Raw genomic sequence first — 16,803 nt, 5'->3', positions numbered from 1 at the left:
AATATCCATCATTTCAGTTAATATAACTTAAGGTTTTAAGTCACTGAAAAGATTCTGGAAACTATGTTTAGGTAGACATGGCTTATAAAACATATCAGTGTTGAAAAGTTTATTTATAAACTGTTCTATTTACATTTATTAATTTACTTTAACAATTATACTTGAATTGTTTGTGAACACTTCATGAGACATTACATCTCATCATTAACTTACTGTTTTACTGACCATTTTTATCCTTATCTATATATATTAGGCAAGTATTAAACACTATTGAAGTAAAGCACCTACAAAGTTAAACATTCAGCCTTTCCTTTTTCTGTTTTACTGTCATGCTCGACATACATTAGGTAATTTACTTTTATTGTACATTTTATTCTTATATTGAATTTATAATTTTACAATCATACATATGTAAGATTTTTTATTAGTAAATCCAGGTAGCATAAGTTGTATGCATTATATTTAATGTTGACAGTTCTGAAGGTATGCCTGCTTTAATTAAACCACTAACCTTAAACTAGCTTTTTTTTAAACCAAGGATTATCTCAGATCTCATGACCTTAAAGAACATTTAAGTTAGTTTTTTTTTGTCCTGAGATAATACTTTATGTAAGCACTTATTTTCTTGCCTTAAAACATATCTTCCCATAGGTAACAATAGGACAATTTTGGTGGTATTTTTCTTTGTTTGTAGAATGAGAGCTATCCATAAAAATACTTTCAGTTAAAAAAAAAAAAAAAAAAAAAAACGCAAATCTACTAAATAATTATACCTACTTTAATTTTGACTAAAAACTATTAAGCTTTTTTTATGGCTTAAAATCAGGAAGTCTTTTCATCTTAGATGCAAGAATGTGTTCCAAAGAGGGTGCAAAAGATGCAGTCCACCTCAAGATCCACAGTTACTCCTAAAAATAGCCTGAGAAAGCCAAGCCCTCCATTGTTAACAAGGCATGGAAGGTTGAGACAATTAAGACAAATTCTCCTGAGAGATGGCATGGTCAGTCACACTAAGAGACACTTTGTATTTTTGACACCTAGCTAGTGGGCTAGCTGAGCCTCCTGATGCAAGCTTAACAACTTACACCCCCAATGCCTGGCAGAGAGCAGAGATAATATTTTCACTAGTCACAAAGCTGAGCTCTCAAGACATAAAATAAAAGGAGAATCTTACTGTGAATTTGCTCCTTATAACAAATAATACAAAAGAGAAACAAGGAAAACAAGGACCATTCCTGAAAGTGTGGATCCATGACCAAGGAGTAGCCAGATCCAAATTCAAAAGGGTCACAATTCAAAGAACTGATTTTTCTTCTGCCAATCTGAATTTGGAAAGGAAGGAATAAGGAAAATTTTTTTGTCTTCCTCTCTCAACCAGACACTATAGACAGAGACCCAGGATAACTGACTTTGTTAAGAATTCCTGCCTTCTGCCAGCTTTTGTCAGTTCTCCCAGGATCACCTCCTCAGGCTCCAGAGCAAGTGGAGCAACCCAGTCTTGTTTGCTTGTTTGAGATGGGGTCTTGCCTTGTTGCCCAGACTGATCTTGATCTCCCAAGCTTAAGTGATCCTCCCACCTCAGCCTCCTAAGTAGGCATTCCTGTCTTTTAGATTCCCATCTTTATTCCAAGAAACCGTAGAAATGGAAAAACTACCACCATCCTCTTAGGATCCTGGCTGAGTCTGAAAATTAAATTGACATAAGATACATCAATAGAAGATAAGCACACAAATCTATTTAATACAAGTTTATATTGCACTGGCATCTTCATAAAGACATGAAGACCTAAAGAACCAGTTACGTGTCAGTTACTTACATACTGAATTGGACAAAGAATAATTGTGAAGACACAACTAAATTATGTAGGGAACTTAAAAGATAAGAATTATTTTAACAGGTCTGTATATAATTCTCTTGGTCTTGACTTCTTGTCCTTGAGGATGAGGATGTTGCATCCTTCACGTGGGAATTTCATCTTCTGCGTTTAGGAAACAGCACAGAGTTCAGAGTGATCTTTTTGCACCTGCTGTTTTTCAGATGCCTTTCACCTAAATAGTCAGTAGTCAGAATGTCATATTTTTTTAACTCCTTCAATTTTAAGGTGCAACTTTATTTATCACTAAGGAAGAACTAAAGCTGCCTGTACTTTAACACAATAATTTCTTATTTATAATATTTGTTTTTATACTTAGTTATTTTAAAATTCTTTAGACATGAATTTTTATTATTTATATTTCTAATGCATGTATAAAATGAAAAATATAAGCAAACAACTTTATATTCAGAATCCAAATCTCTGTGTTACTCTTTTATTGGAGTTGTTTGTGTCCACATTTCTCTAAATAATTTTGTCTCCTGTGCTATCAAGGATAAAATGTTATGTCTTTCTTTCAGTGAGAGTGGCTAAATCCCAGTATGTAAATTTTGAAATATGTGTTCTTGATCTTGCCAGAAGGATGTCAATAGAAATTTCTCAGGGAATAGCCAAGACTGTTATTTCTTCTTCAAATGATCCCCTTTAGAGTTTGTGAACCAAAATGTGGAGGGGTACTGTGATCCAGTTGTTGCTCCCAGGTGTACCCACTGAGTTCACACACACAAAGGCAATGAAAACTACTGCCTAGCCAAAATTGAAATTTAACAGCATGGGTTAGTTGTATGTTACATTACAGATTCAGAAATTTAAAAATATTTTAAAAAGTTAATCATAGAAGTAATGAAATACAGTTTGTAATGTTGAATAAAATTTTCAATGACATATAGTTTGATCTTCTTGCTAGCAACCATCTTTTGCTAGCAACAAAAGATGCTTAGAAACAATCTTTTTTTCAATATAATTGTAGTAACAATGTTAGTTATATTTGAAGAAAATATATTCTGTATGTCTGACTATAGGAGAATGGTTAAATAAGATGGGGTAGATTCACACAGAATTCTAAACAAGTGTACAGATTTGCATGGTTTCAATTATATGAGTTAAAAAATGCCCAAGCCTTACGTTTGAAAAAAAGATAGGAAGAAAACATATCAACATGTTATCTTTATCTGTGTTTGGCATGGTTTGGTATTTGTTTTTGCTCTTTACCTTCCAGTATATTGAATTTTAAAATTTTCTTTTTAATTTTTTTAATTTCTAAAAGTATATACTACTTTTATTGTTAGTTTAATATTTTTGATGTTGTATTATTATTTAATGAAAACTACAACCCCATATCGTGTAATACATTTTTAGTTATCCAGATTTTCCATTGTTATATGCTGTAGGAATTTAAATACCTTGTAGATAGGAACATATTTGTCAGGATGTTTAATATTTGTATTCCTTTCCAAGATCTTTAGCTGGCTGCAAAGTGTAATTCTTTCTGAAATGTAGAATATAACATTTCATTCTGAAAACATCACTGCAGATTAATTAGTTCAACTTCCTTTTTAGTTCCAAGCATTCTCTGTCTCTCCATGATTTAGAAATAGCAAGGCGTGTTACTAAAGTATCACCTGCTTAGTCCTGTGAATGCATAAACAATACAGACTTATCTAAAATAAATTTTGTCTTTAACTTTCCGATGACATTTTCACGAGCTCAGATCTAGTAACTTCTCTGTTAACATTATCACCTTTCTTGTGTATAACCCTAGATTATATTTTGCAAAACAGTAACCATGTGTTTCAGACAATTCTGATTTCCAATCAGTTATTTTATCCCCATAAGTACATTAATCTCATTTTGTGCCTTGGAAATTCCAAATCCAAAAGCCATTGAAAAGGAAAGAAATATGAGATTTTCTTTGAAATCAAAATACCTAAATTTCTATCCTGACTTTGGGGAATGAGGCAGTTTTATGAAGTTTCAGGATTTCAGCAACATCCATATTCAAACACAGATATGGAAACACATATCAAAGTTTAAGAAAATGTTTCTTTTATTTACACTCTATTATTCACACTAATGTTGCCTCCCATAGTATCTGAAATAACTAAACAATCGTATTTTTCACATATATTCAGTTAAGGAAAGGATGTTAGAATCCATGTGGTATTGGAATATGGGATCATTGGACTTTGTCATCTTACCTTTGTCGTATTATCTAGCAGTGCTACTGGGAAAGTTACTTATATTCTCCCAAACTTGGCTTCCTCAGTTGTAAAACAGTAAAATGATAATATTTACCAGAGCAAATAACAGGCCTTTGGGTGGATCACTACAATTTCCCTCAACTACAACTTGATAAAACATTTTCTCTTTATAGTCTTATCAGTTTATATTCTTTTGTTATTTCACCTCTGATCTAGAAATTCCGGAGAGGCTACAGTCCTTCCAGGCCTTGTGATTCTTCACAGTGTGCTGTGTTACATAACAGAAACATGCCTCATGAGTAAGATAAAGGTTTCCAAACTGGTTTTGCCAAAAAGTGTTTGGGGATACTTTGTGTGTGCCATCTGTAGTTGCAGATACTGCAAAGTCAAAAACACTTGTAAACATGGTGGTCAGGGCACTGTCTTGACTCTTGGAATAGCTGTAGGGAGATTCTTCATAGCCATAACTCAGCATGTATTGCTGCTTTTAAATGTGTAAGAAGTGATTTATAACCTCAAGATAACTAACATCTTATACATTGAGCTTAGGAGTGAAAGTTGTAATAGCTTGTCAAGCTCACTCAGTGGAAATAAAATTTTACCATGTAGTTTTCTTTTAATCTGTATTTTTCCTTGATGGAAATACGAACTTCCCCAGATGTGCCAATGCCAACAATAGAATGAACAAATATCCAGGACAAGCTGCTGCTGAATAATATTTTGGGTCATAAGGAGTGTCAGAAATCACTTTGATGTCTCTCCATCTATTAGATAAGCCACTGAAAGCTATACTTTACCCAACTCAAATCATTTCCAGGAGAAAATATTTTAAAAGTGGGAAAAGAAAATGCTTGGTTTTGCAAAATAGTTTACTTTTAATCTTATTTTAGGTGTTCACTGACATTGGCTTCAGGGTTCACATGAATCCACTTTTATTTCAAAGTGTTTCATGCATCTCCTCCAGCACCTCCCAACCCCTAAAAAAAGGTTAAGAAACATTGGTTCCATCTGAATAGGGGCCCCCTGTCTGACTGGGAGTTGATTTTCCGAGTCAGCAGAACCGAGGGCAATTATCTGGAAGTGATGCTGCCTGCATTGGCAGCCTGTACCGAGAGGGCTGGACCCACTTCAGAGTCTGATTATACCAAAGACAAAGAATTGTTGGCATCATCAGTTCCCTGAACAAGCAACAAGTGGGCATTCCATTCCAGGGTGGACCGAGTGACCTCATGATCCTTCCCCAACTGTGAGAAAGTTACTTGTAGCTCAGCTATTAGGAAACAAAGAAAGGTTTATATTTTGTGAAAACTGTAGCTTGACAGAGATTTTTTTATTTGGTCAAAAGTTTTATTGATTGAGAAAAACTAAAAATGTCTTAAAGTATGCTTTGTTTGAAATATTAGATATATCTGTATACTCAATTTTTTTTAATTTATTAAACACTTATTGAGCATTTGCTATGTGCCAGGCACTTTGTTAGGTACGCGAAATCAAAAAATGAATAAGGCATGCTGTCCTCAGGGAATATGCAGTTTAGTGGACAGACATTTATGTATTAGGTATGTTATATATATATATAAGACAAGTTCAGTTGCTCTGATCATTAGCATAATGTCTACTAACACAAGGAAGTGGAGTGATACACAGGAAATATCAGGAAGTTAGAATCCCAGAGACCCGGTTCTAAATGATGACTCCATGTATGTTAGCAAGCCATGTGAATTTAACTTATTTGGTCGCGCTGAGTCTCAATTCCTCATCTTTAAAATGAAGCTATGACATTTTTCTGATTGTGCTGATGTAAGGATTAGACATACTATTTGTAAAGGGGTTTAGCATACTACCTGGCACAGAGTGAAAGATCAGAAAAGTGGGTCTTTTATTAATGCTTTTACTTTAATAACGATAATATTGGTTAGTGACCCCTTCTAGGGTAGGCAAAGTAAACGTTTAGGAAAAAAGTTCCCTAAGCCTTGGTTAAATATCTTACTTTTGAAGAATACGTTACTTTTCTATATTTACTAAGTGCAGAGTGTTAACTAAAAAGATAGCATAAAGTCAGACAGATATTGTATTTCCAAAAACAAACGTAGTGTCAATGTGTGGTAGTAATGGTTAGAGAACTAGACTAGGAGTTCTGACTCTGGTTCTAACTCTGCCTCACAGTGACTGAGAGAAGTTGGGCAAGCCTCTTAATGGAACAGGGCCAAGGACCTTGGGAGGTGTGGGGCCTTGGGTGAGGCCATCAGCAGCCTCAAGCTCCATCCAATCTGAGTGAAATAGTGTATCTGCTATGCAATGGTGTCTACAAAACCAGTTCTCCAGCTTTCTGGCCAGGTTGCCATGCCAACACCCTACCTGCATGTAAGATCTGGGGCTGCCACCATCATCCTACTTTTACAATCTCAGTTTCTTCTTCTGTAAAATGAAAATAATGCCAGTCCAACTACTTTAAAAGGTTAATTGAGAGGATGAAATTATATACATGCAACTATTTAAATAAACAATACCTTTTACTAATGTTTTCAACTCCTAGCCTCCCTGAGTCTATGTCACTGTGGGGTCGGGGGCTGCTTGTTAAAAGGGCAGACTCCTGGGTCCCATCCTGGACCTGCTATATGAGAATACTTGAGAATTGAGCCTAGGTAGAAACCTAGGCTTTTTAAAACCTAGCGTTTTAACCATGGCCCTCAAATGATTCTTATACACATTGAGTTAGAGATATTTTGCCTTATTCAAATGTGTTATATAGTTACAATTAAAATATTGGATTGCAACCGGGCACGGTGGCTCCTGTCTGTAATCCCAGCACTTTGGGAGGCCGAGGCAGGCGGATCACCTGAGGTTGGGAGTTCGAGACCAGCCTGACCAACATGGAGAAACCCTGTCTCTACTAAAAATACAAAACTAGCCAGCCGTGGTGGCACATGCCTGTAATCCCAGCCACTTAGGAGGCTGAGGCAGGAGAATTGCTTGAACCCGGGAGGCGGAGGTTGCGGTGAGCTAAGATCGCGCCATTGCACTCCAGCCTGGGCAACGAGAGTGAAACTCCATCTCAAAAAATAAATAAAATAAAATGTTGGATTGCACATGGAAAGGTATTATCTTCAGAACTAAAGTTTGGAAACAGTAAGTGACCTGCCCAAGGTTACTTATGACGTGGTACAAAAAGGACCCCAATCCAATCATCTGTAAATCTAGCTCTCTACAACATCAAGTTTTTTTAATGAAAAGATTATATGAATAAAAAGAGATAGCCTGATGAAAAAAATCACCACTCCATGCTAGACAGTGGCAAGCAGTGGTGGTTCTGAGAGCCTGTCAGGGATGATTCTCTAAGGATCAGACTAAAAACAGCACCTGGTGGATCTCAGCACCTGGATCTCAGCACCTGGTGGATCTCAGCACCTGGCTGCTACTTCCTTTTTGTGTTCTCCTCTAGAACATGTGTTCCCCGGGGAAAACGAACAAATACTGAGAAAATGGGGAAGTTCTACTTCATGTACTCTTCTAAGGCTTCAACCTCAGTAGCTTAACTTCCCAGCACAGATCCCAAACTGTGTGCCTTAGCACCCTCAATGAACTCACGGGGGATCACGGTGTTATTTGTAAATTCCAAGCTCAAAATAGTTCAGTTTTAAAATTAGATCATGCTAATCGTCCTGTAATATTTTTGCGAGGTTGCATTTTCAATTGTTGCTGAAATAAAAGCAGTTGCTGATAAAAAGTAGTTACCCTTAGAAAAATCCACGTGTAACCAGAAACTGAGGGTGGTGGTGTCTGAATTTTGAGAAGTTGTCCAATCCCCAGCCAGCACACACATCCCCTCAGTAAGTAATTGAGGCCCTTTAGGAGCAAAATGACAGTATAATTTTTTCTTTTATTTATGTTTCTGATTTTTTTCAAATGACCATTACATTGATAAGACATAAGAATGTATTTGTCAAATTAAATTGGCCCTAACTACCTAATAAGCCTACCTATTAGGTATTTCTTTTTTCTTTTCTCTTTTTCTTTTTTTTTTTTTTTTGAGACAGAGTCTCACTCTGTCATCTAGGTTGGAGTGCAGTGGCGCGATCTTGGCTCACTGCAACCCACACCTCCTGGGTTCAAGCCATTGTTGTGCCTCAGCCTGTGAAGTAGCTGGGATTACAGGCATGCACCCCCATGCCCGGCTAATTTTTGTATTTTTGGTAGCGACGGGTCTCACTATGTTGGCAGGCTGGTCTCAAATGCCCAATCTCAAGTAATCTGCCCACTTCGGCCTCCCAAAGGGCTGGGATTATAGGCGTGAGCTACAGCACCTGGCCTATTAGGTATTTCTTTTGGCCTGAGGCATATGATAAAAATACTGAGACACTAAGGGTATCACAAAGCCATATATTTTGGGTACTTTTGCTTTGGAAGAGGAGTTGGGTGGGGGTAGCGTGGGGAAGAATTTCATTAAAATTTTAAATGGATTTCAACAATTTTTTTTCATAGAGAAAACACTCATTTCTTCTAGCATTAGAGGTAGCAGTCAATAAGCTGATGGCCCAGACATTCTGGGTCCTTTTAGCTATAACAGAATTACATGGGGCTCAGGTTGCCCACCTGTGCTCAGCTATTTCTTCCTGGCAATAGGAGATAGAATCGTTCCTGACTCATCTGCGATCTATCCCAAACCTTTCCCAACTTCTTGGTATGCACCTCAGACAAAGATTGCTAGATTCAGCTGTATCTGATTGGAGGAAGCAAAAAGAAAAGGAAACACTGCTGTCATTCTCCCCTCTCCTTGCCATCTTCTCAGTACAGATGTAGAGGAATCAAGCTTCTTGGTCTTGAGGTTGCTCAACATAGAGATTATCTGGCATTTATTACATTTCTTTTTCTGGGACTTTGTCAGTCAGTTTACAGAAATCTCTTGCAATATTTTTCAAGAAACAAAAAGCTAGGGAAGAATTTATTTCATATGTCAAGAATCCACCACTGAATGGAGAGAGGCTGCCATGGGTGGGAAATATAGGGCGCTCTGTGCAGCTATGTGGAGGACGAACACTAACTTCTTGGCTGTCTTTCTGGCTTCTCATTACTATCTCATTTTGTGTGATAATAATGCCTACCTCGGGGGGGTTTAAAAGGGCTTAATATATGTAAAGCAAGTGATAGCACAGTTCTCAGCATTTTTGAAATGTCCAATAATCGTAGTAATTACATATCTTTCGAAGATTAGTTATCAAACTTTCCTGGGCCTTAGCTTTCATGTTGAACTCTACCTTATAGGTAGGTGTATTTGCTTTTGTTTTGGCGGGCGATTTTTTGTTTGTTTGTTTGTTTGTTTTTTGACAGAGTCTTGCTCTGTTGCCCATTCTGGCATGCAGTGGTGTGATCTCAGCTCCCTGCAACCTCTACTTGGTGAGTTCAAGTGATTCTCGTGCCTCAGCCTCCTGAGTAACTGGGATTCCGGACATGCACCACCAAACTCAGCTAATTGTTTTCGTATTTTTAGTGGAGAGAGGGTTTTGCCATGTGGGCCGGACTGGTCTTGAACTCCTGGCCTCCTGTGATCTGCCTACTTCGGCTTCTCAAAGTGCTGGGATTACAGGCGTGAGCCACCGCGCCTGGCCAGGTACGTGTATTTGTAATATCAAGAAGCAGAGCTTACGTAATGTCTTAAGCTTCAAGAAAGACAACTTTGTCTCTACCTTCTTCTAAAATGAACTATTTTGGCCACTTGTTGCTTGGCTTCCTGCTGCATCAGGAATGGCCTGGGAGATGGGGCGTCCTATGGACCTTACCCTGCACTGTGGAAGAGTTGGCCAAAAGCCTCCCTTCCCACATGTAGTTCTCGTTCATCCTCGCCCCACAGTGTAAGTGATGGAGAAGTCATTTGCTTTCTTTCTATCTCTGCTCTTCATTACAAATAAATACTCAATGCACACTTTCTCCAGCACATTTCTGGGATATTTTCTTCTGTGTCTTGGCTCACACTCAAACATTCTCTTTTCCCTTCTCTCTCTTTACTCTCTTTTTCCAAAAGTTATGCATTTTATTCATGATACTTTTTCTGATCCATCCATCTTAATGGATTCTTCCTAATCTGAAATCTCTTCACACTTATAGTCACTTAGCACATATTATATCATATAGTGCAGTGTCTTTCCCATTTTTTTTTCTGTTTATAGTTCATCTCCTGAGTCACATTCTCAGCTCCAGTTCTGGCTGTGTGACACTGCAAGTTGGTCTCCTTGAGATTCACTTATCTCAGCTGTTAAAATCCAGGATAACCTGAAATGTCTCTGCCTTTTGTATCCCTGTTGTACAGAGCCTTGAAAGTAGTAAATTCTCAACAAACACTTCAGATTGATTACAAGGGCTCACTGTGTATGTTATATACTTGAAAATGCACAGATGGAAGATACTATATAAAATGTTAGCTATTATTCTAAATTAATTCAATTCATCTGTTGAGTGTGTTATTTCCCTCAAAACTGACTTTGTTACACTGTGTTTTGCTAAAATTAAGTAAAAGCCTCTTTTTTTATATTCTTAGCATATGTTAGATCTAAAGGAAGATATAATAATCTTGTTGATGAAAGGCTCTAACATGCTATCAACTAGAGGGTCAGTAAACAATAACTACTATTACAGATAACATATATCCAGTGCTTACGATGTGTCAGGCAATGTTCCATGCTCTTTAAATATATTAACTTATGTAATCTGCAAAATAACCATATAAAATAGGTAGCATTCTTATCCTTGCTTTATAGATGGAGAAACGGAGACATCATTTATGAGACTTCCCTAAACTTAGGTCTAATGTGGTAGGCTGAATAATGGCACCTCAAACATGTTCATATCCTAATCCTCAGAACCTATGAATGTTACCTTACATCTTAAAGGGGACTTTGCAGGTGTGATTAAATTAAGGATCTTGACATGGGAAGATTATCCTGTATGTACTATCCACGTAGGCCCAATATAATCACAAGGGTTCTTAAAACAGGGAGGCAGGAAGATCAAAGATGATCAAAGAAGGAAATGGGCCAGTGGAAGTCAGAGTGATGTGCTTTGAATGTGGAGGAACAGGGCCATGAACCAAGGAATGCATGCCATCTCTAAAAGCTGGGCAAAACAAGGAAATAGGTTCTTCCCTGGAGCCTCCAGAAGGAATGCAGCTCTAACAATGCTGTGATTTTATCCTAGTAAGACTCATTTTGAACTTAAGGCCTCCAGAACTGTAAGAAAATTAATTTGAGTTGTTTCAAGCCACTAAGTTTGTGGTCATTTGTGACAGCCGCAATAGGAAACTAATACAACACACATATAGTTAGTCCTAAGGGACTTTATCTGGAAGTAGAACAGGCTGAAAAATATTCTTCCTGGAAATGCTAAAATAAAGGACTTACTAAAAAGCGATAAACTTAAGGGATTCTAGCCAAACAAAAGAGCTCCACTTGAGGAGTCATTTCCAGACCTTGCTCTGTTACTGGCTAGCTCTCAGATGCTGAACAAATCACCTCAGCTCTTAGAGCTTAGTTTTCTCATCTTTAAAACGAGGATAGTGGCTGGGCATGGTGGCTCATGCCTGTAATCCCAGCACTTTGGGAGGCTGAGGCGGGCGGATCACCTGAGGTCAGGAATTTGAGACCAGCCTGGCCAACATGGTGAAACCCCATCTCTACTAAAAATACAAAATTATGTGGCATGGTGGCAGATGCCTGTAATCCCAGCTACTTGGGAGGCTGAGGCAGGAGAATCTCTTGAACCTGGGAGGTAGAGGTTGCAGTGAGCTGAGATAGAAGCCACTGCACTCCAGCCTGGATGACAGAGCAAGACTCTGTCTCAAAAAAAAAAAGGAAGATAGTCTACTGGTGTAACTGGGTCATTTATGTGAAAGTTATTTGAACAGATAATATATACATATTCATAGTACAGAATTGAAAAAGTTTACATGAAAAGTTGTTCTCTCACTCCTTGTCCTTGAAATGTCCAAGTCGCCTTCCCAGAGACAGTTGTTACCCATTTTCTTAAGTGTTCTTCTAGAGATTTTCCATGCATTTACAAAGGTATATATATGCATATTATTTTTATTGCACAAATGATTGCACCTTAAACATACTGTCCTGCATTTTGCTGTGAAAATGACAAATAACTTGGGGATTATTCCATATGATTTCATATTAGTGTATACTGTGACTCATCATTCTTTTAAATAGCATATTCCATTGTTTCTCTTTACCAGACCGTATTTAACCTGTCCTCTGTGGAGATGTATAGATTATTTCTGGTCTTTTGCTAATGTAAACAAAGCTACAGCATGTATCTTGTTACATGTTACTTTGTATGTGTTTCAGTATATCTATAGAGTAAATATATGAAATTCTGGAGTTAAAGTATGTATTAATTTAAAAGTTTAATAAATATTGTCAAATTATATTCCCAAGTGGTGTATTATCTCTTGCTATATATCAAACTACTGCATATTTAGTGACTTACTATTATTTCTCACTGTTCTAGGGGTTGATGGGCTCAGCTGGGTGATTTCTGCTTGACGTTTCCTATATACCTGCATTTGGATGGCTGCTGAGGGAAGAGTCATCTGAATACCTTTCCCTCACATGTTAAGCATCTGGGCTAGAACAGCTATGGAGTGAGAACAAAAAGTTTTCAGCCAGCTTTTATTTACCTTAAAATAGGCCTTCTCTACATGCCCACCAGCATGTCTCAGACATATCACAGAAGCTATGAAAAGCCACAGACATAAAGAGGCCATGCAGAGAGGAACAGTGGCCAGGTAATGTCTATGAACAGATGATCAATGACCAGAAGGACTTCTTCAATGCCTTAGCCCTGTGTAGAAAATCCCTAAACTATGACTCATCAGGAGGTGAGGTGACAAGAAGTAGAAACCCTCAATATAAATTTCTGCCAGCCCTGCAGAATAAGGACTGTGAATATAGCACATTAAATCATGTGGTAGACTTCATAGGTCTACATACACTCTGCTCTAAAATATAGAAATATCTCCATTTATTCAATAAGTGTTTTATTTAGTACATATTTTTTTGATAGTCACTGAAATAGCAGACATGGTTTCTACTTGTGGGACTCTAACAGGCCAGGAATTAAATAAATCATCATACTATCACCTGCTTAGTTACGATAATGAAAAATACCATGAAGGACAAGGAAAAGGTGTGCTGAGGCATTATAACAGGGACCTAATCTAGACCAGGAGCTCAGGTAACCTCTTTGACAAAATGATACTGAGGGAGAGAGGCAGTTTTCAGAAAAAGTGTCCAAAGAGAGGTACACGTTTTACGATTTTGAAGTCGATGAGGACAGTGATGGAGTTGGACTATGTTTCATAAGAAGTTGTTGTGGAAATAAAGAACATATTTTTACTTTGGAATTAAAAGGTTTAACCGCTAAAAACTAGAAATTTTAGTTTAGCAAATAAATATGGAAGAAAATAATACAAGTGTCTTGCAAAAAATGCCTCTACAATAATTTTTTAGTGATTGTTCTAATAGCGCAAATTCAAAACTACCTAAATATCCCACGGTAGTGAATTATTTAAATAAATATGGTACAAACACCCAGTAGAGTACTATACAGCTTTAAAAATGTGGTTGTAGGTAATTGATTAATTGATTGTACGAAAAAGCTGAAAATAATATCCTATTTTATGAAAAAATTTAATAAAGCGATATATGTTGACATAGAAAATCAGGTTACTAAGATTACTTCTGAGCAGTAAGGTCATTTTCTTCATTTAGCATGTCTGAATTTTCTAATTTTTCTCCAAAGTTTTGTACCAAGGGAAAAAATGAGAAGAGTACATCTTAATTTTAAAAAGTCATTAAACCTGTAATATTTTGCCTGGATATAAAAAGTCTTGGTGGTAGGGGTCATAAGACCGGGGAAAAGAAGGTGGTAGCTGGGGAGGACTTGTGTCTGTGTTTATATTCAACACCTTCCCTGAGAACAAGAAAAGAGACTTTTTAACCTTCTGCCGAAAGGCAGAATCAGAATAAAAGTATGATGTTATACAGCAGGAAATTCCACTTCTGAAGAAGAGTTTCTCTGGCGGAAGCAGAGACATCCAATGGGATGAGGCTGCCTGAACACAGGGTGGGATCCTGCTATGTGAACAGCACAACAGCCCTAGAAGGCACAGGGATCAAAGGTGGCATGAGGGACTTCTGTATAGGTGAGTTATAGACAGCTGCTCTGGAGTTCTTTCCAAATTTTATGTCTGTGATTTCATGAATTTCAACACCTCCCCTCAGGCCTTGCACATAGCCATGTTTGGAATATTTTGAGGCTCGTATTTACTGGATCTTGGCTGGGAAAGTACAAAGGAATGCCTGGATCTCTTATTTTTATTATGTTTTAACTTCTTCACTAGAAATCAGGCTTGTGAAAAAATATGTGATGTTATTATTTTAATTTTGTTTACAGGCTCATTTGATTCAATTATTCTCGTGAAAACTAGTTCCATCTTTTATTTTTGTTCAAAATCTGTCAGCTCCAGGACGTGGCAAAGGTTTACTGTCTTTTAAACATCTCATCTAAGCTTTTTAAAGAACAGCTTGAATCCAAAGTTCATGGCTTTTGGCCATAAGGAGTGGTGACAAAATACAGGTCTCCTGTGCTCCCTTGCTTATAAAAAAAGGCATCTATCATAAGAAGTATACTTATAAGAAGTTCACATGTAATAATGATACAGATTTAAAGGTGGAGAATCTCCTGAGGTTCAGATCTTGTTCCTGTGGTTACTCTGCTGTCTGACCTGCATAGACTCTCCCACTGAGATCTCTGTGCTGAAGCATATTTCATGCATCGTGTTCTAATCTTTATTCCTCTGTTCCATCTTGGACCATTGCAAAAAGCATGAGCCATTTTGGAGCTGCATTCAAAGAAGTGTGTGTGTTATTTTGACAGTGGCGCCACAGAGACGAACCATTTATTCTTGCTCCAAATGGCGTGAAAAGCATGAGAGCGAATGCATTCAGTCGCTTTCAATTTCTAGGAAAATAATGCTGTTAGTTTCTTTAGAAGCCCCTCGCACACAGCACAATGGGATACAAACTGCTGTTTTGATTGCCAGCAGGGTGGACTCTTTTAGAATACAAATTAAGTGCTGAGCTCCCCCTAGTGACAATAATCTAGCTACATTTAAGTACTTTAATACCTTCGCATACTTTGCAATTCAATTATGTTTAATTCTGTTAAATTCAGTTGTTTTCATTTCCCCTTCATTTTATACAACAGGTATTTATCAAGTCAGAAATTTTGCTAAGGAAACATTTAGTAAAACTGTAATTCTAAAGGATGACTAAAAGTAGAAATTACAATAACTGAAAATATTTTGTGTGAGTACAGCAGAGTGTGAAAAAGACAATATTCAAACTCTATTAGTTTGCATTCTTGACTGCCATCTCCTCAGTCTCACCACTCCACTGCAGCCTCTGGTAACCTTCATTTTACTCTCTGTTTCTATGTGTTTGTCTTTTTTATACTCCATATATAAGTGAGATCATAAGTGAGGTATTTATCTTTCTGTGTCTGGCTTATTTCACTAAACATAATGTCTTCCAAGTTCATTCATGTTTTCACAAATGACACGATGATAGGGTTTCCACTGTGTGGAAATTTTCTTTATAATTCATAAAAGATTATAGGTCATTGAGTATGACGTTAGCTATGAGCTTGTACTATTTGGCCTTTATTGTGTTGAGGTACATTCCTTCTATACCTAATTTTTTGAGAGTTTTTTTTTTCCTAATCATTAAAGGATGTTGAATTTTGTTGAATAACTTTTCTGCGTCTGTTGAGATTATCATATGGTTATTGTCCTTTATTCTGTTGATGTGATATATCACAGTTTTTTATTTTACTTATGGTGAACCATCCTTGCATCCCAGGGATAAATCTCACTTGATCAAGGTGAGTGCTCCTTTTAATATGCTGTTCAATTTGGTTTGCGAATATTTTGTTAAGGATTTTTGCATCCATGTTCATCAGGAATATTGGCCTGTAATTTTCTTTACTGGTCTTTGGTATCAAGAAGACGCTGGCCTTGTAAAACAAGTTTGGAAGTTTCCTTCCTCTTCAATTTTTTGGAAAAGTTAGAGAAGGACTGGTATTAGTTCCTCTTTAAATGTTTGATAGAATTCAGTAGTGAAGCCATCAGTGGAACTTGTTTACACTTTATATCACTTAATCTTCACAACAACCCTATGACATAGTTACTATTTTCATATTATAGATGTCACAACTAAGGTACAAAGAGGTTAAGTAACTTTTCTAGGGTCCCACAGCTGGAAAGTGACAGAACTAGACTTTTGAACCCAAGGAGCAGAATGCCAAAACCTTTCCCACTGACCTTTCTTGTTTCCCCCAAATAGTATTTCACTGAGTTCCTTGAGAAACATTTGATTGAATGCTTTCAGTATGTTAGACTTGTGGTGGGTTCTGTGGATACCTTGGTGTGCAGGACTGACTATAAAGATGGAGGCCAATAGATGGTTATGGAGCAATGTAATAGGTGGTGGTAGAAGTCAACATAGGATCTTAGAGAGGAGACTGACTAGAAAAAGCTTCTTGTAAGTATTGATAACTGACTTCGACTCTGGTCAGTGTGTAGGGATCAGCCAAACAAAAAGCTAAGGAAAGTGCTTTCCAGGCAGAAGCTGGATGTCTGAAGGACTGGAGGCTCTGGAGAGCAAATTTGCTGA

At 37.2% G+C, this 16,803-nt stretch overlaps 1 long non-coding RNA gene across 1 annotated transcript in view; it reads left to right on the top strand.

The window, feature by feature from the left end:
- The first annotated feature begins 764 nt into the window (after positions 1-764).
- The window catches only part of LOC119624900 (uncharacterized), a 96,502-nt gene continuing 80,463 nt past the window's right edge, over positions 765-16,803 (top strand). Inside the window, exons 1-4 of the long non-coding RNA XR_012093720.1 lie at positions 765-9,469; positions 9,564-9,683; positions 12,578-12,854; positions 14,116-14,273. This is a non-coding gene — a long non-coding RNA (uncharacterized lncRNA). The remainder of the gene's footprint in view (positions 9,470-9,563; positions 9,684-12,577; positions 12,855-14,115; positions 14,274-16,803) is intronic.

This window comes from Chlorocebus sabaeus, chromosome 8 (assembly GCF_047675955.1).
Source record: "Chlorocebus sabaeus isolate Y175 chromosome 8, mChlSab1.0.hap1, whole genome shotgun sequence".
Taxonomy (NCBI): domain Eukaryota; kingdom Metazoa; phylum Chordata; class Mammalia; order Primates; family Cercopithecidae; genus Chlorocebus; species Chlorocebus sabaeus.
This window is presented reverse-complemented; position numbering and strand designations above follow the sequence as displayed.